Consider the following 6,751-nt stretch of genomic DNA (forward strand, 5'->3'; position numbering starts at 1 on the left):
CGGCCAGGGAGGTTGCAGAGCCGCCGCACTCTTTTTTGGGACACGCCCATAAAACAAATCTGGACTGTGATTGGCTCTCAGAGTCTGATGCCTAGCCGTGATTGGTCCAAATTAATCTCCATCCTCCAAAAACTTTGATAGTTGATGCCCTGAACGCCCAAAGATATATCAACACCTATCTATCTATCTATCTATCTATCATTTACTACCTCAATTATTAACAAAACATTGTAACTTGCAATGTATAAAAAAGCGAGCTTACAGAGACTTCAGGTCGCATATAATGATGCAATGAGAATATTACTAAAAAGACCAAGATGTTCCAGTGCAAGTGAAATGTTTGTGTCTGCAGGCATAAATACTTTTCAAACTATATTAAGAAATCTCATGTACAAATGTATATGCCGGTTTAATCACTCTGAGAATGACATAATCTTGTGGTTGTCTAACATCAGATTTAGCACTACATGGTACCAATCACAGCCTTGGAGGCACTGGTATAGTTCTTTATTTGTAAGGCATTGATGTATGTATATATATTTTTAATATTTATATTTTTAATGTCTTTTAATCATGACTTTTTATAGTGCTTTCTGTATTGTAATGTATTATATGTAATGTATTGTTGTTGTTTTTTCTTTTTTCTTATCTGGACCTTGAGTCTGCAATAAAGTTTGAATTGAATTGCACACTTTGCTAATGTATATACTGTAGTATCTTGCACACTTTTGCTAATGTATATACTATGTTATTACACACTTGCTAATGCATATAGTGGGTTATTCTATGTTTTCAATTTAGATTTTTGTTAATACTAGTTGTAGTAGTCAGGTATATTTATGGTGTATTCCAATATTCTTTCTATTTTGTATTCTATGGATATATTTCTCTTTTGTTGACGACGTGTACATTTTATGTACTATTCCTGTGCATTGCTTGGATAACCTGCCGCTGTAACACAATAATTTCCCAATTTGGGATCAATAAAGTACATCTATCTATCTATCTATCTATCTATCTATCTATCTATCTATCTATCTATCTACACATATGATCAAAGAAATGAATCCTAGAACTATTGACAATACACACATTATCTTCTTAGGCTACTTTTCGATTACTTGCAGTTTTTCTCTACTTATTGTTCACTCCCCTCCTCTAATTTAATTATCTTCAGTGGTATATATCATAATTTAAATATAGATTTATGGTTCTGTTTGTATCATTTTTGTATATTTATGATACATCCAATTTCACCCCTGGGGATCGATAACATGTTATCTTAGTTTATCACATCTAATTTCTCTTTTTTTAATCTTATTACATTTTTCTTATTCTAAATAATAATATATTTTCTATAAATTAAATTGTTTTATTTGTATAGCATGTGTCTTAACAAAGTTGCAAAGTGTTACAAGGAGAAGAAACAAATAAACAATTTAAACAAATGCAAATATAATCAATAGGACTATGAGATTATAACAACAAATCATGAGATAATCAGACACAGAGGGGTTAAAACTGACATTAAAAGAAGTGAAGACTGCATATTATGGAAAGGTAAATCAAAAGAAACATATTAGGTATTTTTCAAAAGCTTTCTTATTTAAAAAAAATGTTGAAGAAGGAACTTAAAATAAAGAAATAGCAGAAAGAAATGGTTCCAAAGTCTGGGAGCTTTAACTGCAAAAGCTCAGTCAGTTTGTGTCACCAGCCATGACCCAGGGATCTAACATATATCCTGCAAACACAGTTAAATGAATAATTATGTCTTTCCTGTTTGATTATGCTTTGCTTTTCAGACTGGCAACACATTTTTAGTGTGTTGAAATAGTGCCCTCTGTTGCATAAAGGCAGACATTACTAATGCTGACCATGTGCCTCCATGTGTAATAGATTGATAATGAAGAGCTGCATAAAAAAGCAATATGTTATTTAGTCAGTAGATGTCCAAATAAATAAAACAAACATGAGTATTACAGAGAGGAAGGCTTGTTTCTCTGGCAATAAAATTCAAATGATTTCCAGAGAACCTAAATTATATTAGTTTGTCATTGTTACCAACTCATGTCAGTGCTTACTCTGCTTTCTATCAAACCAAATTTAATCAAAGCTTATTGCATTCTCTACTACATATTTATACTTATTATAATTGAGTTACTGGAAACGCATTAAACTCATGCATCAGTCCTCACAAGTCATTCTGTCTCAGATTCAGCCTTCAAGACATTTTTTTCTTTAACCAAGGAAAAACTTGTTTCCAGTGCAGTTCCCCTTGTTTTGTGATTTTCAAAAAAATTAAACATTATTCTCAAAAAATATCTCAGCCTTAGGTAGATATGTTCTCCATATGTTATTTTAAAGAAAAGATAAATTCATTTAGGACTCAGTAACAGACTACCTGATTCAATGCTTATTTGTTTGCACTATTTGTATTGTTCACAACTTCCAGAACACTTGACTTGTATATAAATATTTTATTTTATTATTTTATTCTGATTTTATTGTTGATCATTGGGGCTTTTTCTATATATATTTATATAATATTTATATATTTTTTCACTACTTGTGTACATAACAGTAATGTCTATTTCTCACGTTTATTTGTCCAGTTATGTTGTTCTTGTTATTTCTATCTCTCTGTAAGTTCATTGAGAGAGCTGCATAAAAAACAGAGCCACATTCCTGGAAAATAAACCTGATTCTGATATTATATTTATATAAATAATTCCTCTATTAAATACCAATGTAGTGCCACAAGAAATAATTTGATGGGACCACACATTGTCCATATTTGTCCTGCAGGAACTGCATCTCTCTGCTTCTATCTATATTTAAGTGTTTTCAGGTTATTAGTCATTTGAAAAAGGACTTATGTGGCTCTTCTCTCTAAACTGTGCTAACTCTAACTGGCCACAAGATGGAGCCAGAAGTGAAGCAGTTGTCCTGATTAAAGACCCTCCTGCAGATTGCTTTGGATTACATTTTTTTTTAATACTTTTATTGCAAATTACTGATGAATTATACATCCACAATATGTGGAGTATATATTTGCATTTTCAGGTGAGCATTTTGACCCTCCCTAGTTAACTAGTACAGGAAATTGTAGGTCACTAGTGAACTAGTGAGGTGAATATGTCCTTTACTAGTTAACATGTCAAAACTTTTGCAGCTTACTAGTTAAATAGTAAGACTGTCAGTGTTACTAGTTGGGTCCAGAGGTCCACTAGTGCATCACAAAGCTGACTAGTTGGACTTTGGTCCTACTAGTGTGGTGCACAGTCTCACTAGTAAGGCTTCTGTTGGAACTAGTTGGAGAAAAGTGCCGCTAGTTGCTGAAAAACAGTGACTAGTAAGAGTTTTTGTTCAACTATTAAGACAAAATGGCCAACTAGTGCTGACAAAGACCGAACTAGTGGAGGACACTGACGTCTGATATCAAGGATATGGAATAAATGCTCAAACGGCTTTCCATACTGGCAGACCCAATAGCTAAATCACCAGAGCGTTCCTATTGGCCGTGCTCCGGCTGGTGGGCGGTGCTTGGTATTTCCTCAACTGATCTCAACATGGCTGCCGGGTCACAAACGTTCTCATTTTACAGCTAAACAGTACACTACAAGATGATTCTGAAAACATCTGAGTCAAGGAATAGGCATTACAGTAACAGAATATTGATTCATATTTGATCAGCGCTGCCTAGTTTGACCGTTTGATCGGAGTTTGCGAGTGATGACAGCTGCTCAGAGATGGCAAGCTCCAGCTCGGCTCTGATTGGTTGTTTTCCTCCGGTCTGTGAGATCTTACAGCTGCCATTAGGAGCGACAGAGGACACCGAAGGACACAGAGACACATGATTTTTTCCGAATACCTGTCTCATGCACTACTGTCAGAATATAGTGACCGTTTTATATAAAAAAACTTTTTTCATCATATTTGCTCCATTTCTACCCACTGCTGCTATAAATATGCTGGTTAAATATTGGTCTGTGCATTAGAAAATCAAAGATTACATTATTACAAAGAGACAACTTTCAGATAAGTTACCACTTTTCAGCTGGACATTGAAAATGCCAACTTGCATACCTTAGTATGAGCCTCCAACCTTTTTTAAAAAGCAGTCATCATTTCACCTTGAATGCAACAATTACTCAAATTATTTGACAACACAAGATTGCGTCATGTTATTTGAAGTGCAGCAGACAGTAGAGGGCAGCAGCAGTAAAGGTAAAGCTTTGCAGACATCCAGCTTAACAGAGATCCAGCTGAGGTTACAGGACAGCTGTCATAGGCATTATTAGTTAATCACATATTCACACATACAACCATGTAACACAGTAAAACTATAATTAATTCAGTTTTTAAACTCACGAGAGACAAACTGATTTCTGTCAGAGGCACAGAAGTGTCAAGTATTTTCTGTCGATTTGTCCTCATGTACTCTTCCTCTTCGTTCACTTACAATATCACAAAATAGCAGACTGAGTATATTTCTCAGTCTAAATTTGATGTCACATATACTGAGCACTGGCATAGCTTGAGTGACAGATGCAAGATGTCTGAGTGAGTTATTTCATCTTGTCTTGACGAGTGACAGAGTGACACCCTTTGGTGTGGCGCATTTTGCAGAAAATGCTGTGACAGCTCCATCTCTCAATTGTTGGCTTCTCCTGTCGCCTCTGTGGCATAATAGACCTGTCATCAGCATCGTCCTCCACCATCTCTCTTCTGCTTTTGTCTGGACAGCAGTTTATCAAACATCTCCATCTTTTTTCTTTTTTTTTTTTGCAAGCACAGATAAGGAATGTCAAATGTGACGTTTTCAATACCAAAGTGCCAGATTGGATGGAGATAAATGTTTGACCTCCTCGGGTAACTGCGCCGAGTATAGATTGATGTGCTCTCTTTTGAGCTCGCTCGCTGCAGAAATCTCCATCTTAATAAGTCATTTTGTCGATCATGGAGTTCTAAAAAATCTTATTTTCTTCAGTGGGGCGACACAATTTCACCCATTTCTTATGGTAATTTTTAATTCTCAAAGCAAGCACATTTCTATTGGAAGCAGATGAAATAGTCTGAACCCACTTTCAGATGTTTTCATTCCTTTTAGGACTCAACAGACTCAAGCAAAATACGAAGGAGCAGCACAATTTACACATTTTAGAGACTTGACTTTTCAGTGTCTTGTGAACATTTTCTAGGCGGTGTTCGGGGGATTAATTGGACTCATGACCTCGGTATTTCTAAAATACTGGATACAGCCTCTGACTCAGTCATTTGATGACACAATTTGGTTCTGAATAAGGTATTGACAGTGGGGATTGATTAAAATTTTATTAAAAAAACAATGAAATATGATTATGTAGCAGCCGGTGCATTGGCAGTAATGATATTCTGATCCATTTCCTCTCCTAGCTCATGTCATCCTCAGCTTCCTCTTCACCTGTCAAGCTGTCTGCTGTAATGTCCAGAGAGAGTTTGTGGAGAAGCAGAACCGTCTCACACACATCTCTAGATCTGAGCTTGTGCCCTCTGACCATTGCAGCTGCACCTCTTCAGCACAAGTAGCTATAATTTCCTTTTTTCCGCCCAATTTAAATGTGCTTTTTTCGGCATGGCATGTAAATAGACGTATGTTGGCAAGGCATACGAGGGAAAATAGCGGACAGGGGAAAAGAAAGCAAGGGGAATTATAATATGAAGCAGCTATATTAGAAAAGAATCAATTAAAAAAAATCATTAAAAAGAGATCCTTATGTATCTTGGGTATCCTCTTTTGTAATGTTCCTAAGATGTCCCTCCAGTTTGATTACACAAATACTGTCATGACAGAAAATCCATCTGTGGTCATTTTATACATTACACATATTATATGTGTCATTAACCCCTTAAAACTCCGATGGCCGTTCCGCTATTCGATCTTTCGGAGGTTTTTGCGGGCTGAGTTTTGTGTCATGCTAGCTTGTCGGGAAGATCACTAAATAACGCTGCGAAGTTAGGCTACATTTTGGCGAGGAAAAACTGGCATGGCAATTTTCAAAGGGGTCCCTTAACCTCTGACCTCAAGATATGTGAATGAAAATGGGTTCTATGGGTACCTATGAGTCTCCCCTTTACAGAGATGCCCACTTTGTGTTATTTCCGTCTATTCTAAAATGGTGTGTTTGAATATTTCTGCATACTGGGGTCCCTAAACAGTCTTGGAATTACATAAATTGGGTATCATCGTAAAGTTGAGACTATTGTGGATCAAATGAGTCCGATTGTATTTATGTGTGATGATGTTAGTTCCCATAATAGCCATTTCATTGTAGTGAGACCATTTTTGGAAAACTTCACTTTATAAAATGCGAATGTGATGTTGTGACCTCTAGGATAATCACAGCCTCATGAAACTTAACAGCCACAAACTACTGACCTTGGGCATTCAGAGGATGGATGGGTTTCCTACGTATATTGGATTTCTGAGCAGTTAACAGAGCAGAAGTGCTCGCTATTCAACCGCCGAAAAATGAAATTCTTGTAGAAATCTCAAAATGTCAAAAGTTTTTGATACCAAATCACAGCATGGCTTTTTCTGTGGTGTTCCTCAAGGTCTTGGTGTCTTAATGGGGTATTTTGGAGGGATTATTGATCATTTTTTATTTATTCTTGATTGGCAAAAAATGGTTAAATTTAGACCCAAATCTTTGTAACAAATGGCATCAACCCAAAAATTCAATCAGTGAAACAGAAAACTGTCGATAAACAA

Source organism: Sebastes fasciatus, chromosome 3 (assembly GCF_043250625.1).
Source record: "Sebastes fasciatus isolate fSebFas1 chromosome 3, fSebFas1.pri, whole genome shotgun sequence".
NCBI lineage: Eukaryota > Metazoa > Chordata > Actinopteri > Perciformes > Sebastidae > Sebastes > Sebastes fasciatus.